The sequence below is a fragment of the Dermacentor andersoni genome, chromosome 4 (genome assembly GCF_023375885.2).
Source record: "Dermacentor andersoni chromosome 4, qqDerAnde1_hic_scaffold, whole genome shotgun sequence".
Taxonomy (NCBI): Eukaryota; Metazoa; Arthropoda; class Arachnida; order Ixodida; family Ixodidae; genus Dermacentor; species Dermacentor andersoni.
The window spans coordinates 63,972,674-63,973,824 of record NC_092817.1 but is presented as its reverse complement, the minus strand read 5'-3'; the positions used below and the strand labels follow the sequence as shown (position 1 = coordinate 63,973,824).

General features: G+C 48.0%; 1 non-coding gene across 1 annotated transcript; it reads left to right on the top strand.

Moving 5' to 3' along the window:
* Window positions 1-628: 628 nt before the first annotated feature.
* Window positions 629-701, top strand: TRNAR-UCU (transfer RNA arginine (anticodon UCU)). Its single transcript has one exon. It is a non-coding gene; the product is annotated as a tRNA-Arg (tRNA).
* The last annotated feature ends 450 nt before the right edge of the window (window positions 702-1,151 follow it).

The window sequence follows — 1,151 nt, the reverse complement described above, 5'->3', positions numbered from 1 at the left end:
CTTTTTAGCACTGTATATGCTTCTTTTGTCCTCCTAACCTCACTGAGCCCTATTATATCCCATTTACTACCCTCTAATTCCTCCAATAACACTGCTAGACTCGCCTCACTAGATAGCGTTCTAACGTTAAACGTTGCCAGGTTCAGATTCCAATGGCGGCCTGTCCGGAGCCAGGTATTCTTAGCACCCTCTGCAACGTCACAGATCTGACCGCCGCCGTGGTCAGTTGCTTCGCGGCTGCTGGGGACTGAGGGCCGGGGTTCGATTGTTGTATTCATATAGGAGGTTGTGGCCAAGTACTGCACCAGGGTGGACAATCCTGCTCTGGTGAGAGAGTGCGTTACCGGTTCTGGTCACCGGAATCAGGCCGCACTCCAGGCCTGTTTGTGCAATTTTCTCAACACACGGTTTTTTTTTGTATTTTCCGGTGGAGAATAGCGCGGCACCGGGATTTGAATCACGGTCCTCTTGCACTGGAGACGGATACTCTACCGTCCCCGTAGGAGTTAAATTAAAAATTAATTTATGGGGTTTTACGTGACAAAACCAAAAAAGTGTTTCATGGCACTTTAAACGAGAAGTCGCAACTTCAACGAGTTTCTGGCGCGGAGTCGCACTGCATCCGCATGTCCCTGTGGCGCAGTGGATAGCGCGTTGGACTTCTAATCCAAAGGTCCCGGGTTCGAACCCCGGTAGGGATGGTGTTCTTTCGAACTATTCTTTTTTCTTATACAGACAATTATGTAAATGCGACAAAATATATTAATTGCCTCCACTGGAAGCTATTAATAGGCTTTTTGACCGTGAACAGTGACACGCCGTGCTGCCTTTCCGGCTATGGCGTTGCGCTACCAAGTATTAAGGTCGCTTGAACACTTCCCGGTCTCGGCGGTCACCGCTCGATGGCCCTAGGTGCAAAACAGACGTGTGCCATGCATTCGGCGCATCTTATAGATCCCCAAGCAGTCAAAATAATCAGAAGTCCTCCGCTACGACGTGCCTTATAATGAGATTGTTGTTGTCGCAAGTATAGTACCATAGTTAATTTTTTTTAACCATGAACAATGGGCGATAGCATTACCATTTTCCTTGTGCGTGAGTGAAGCGGACTTTTCAAACTGCAGAATCACGGATCGCATAGGTGTAAGAAA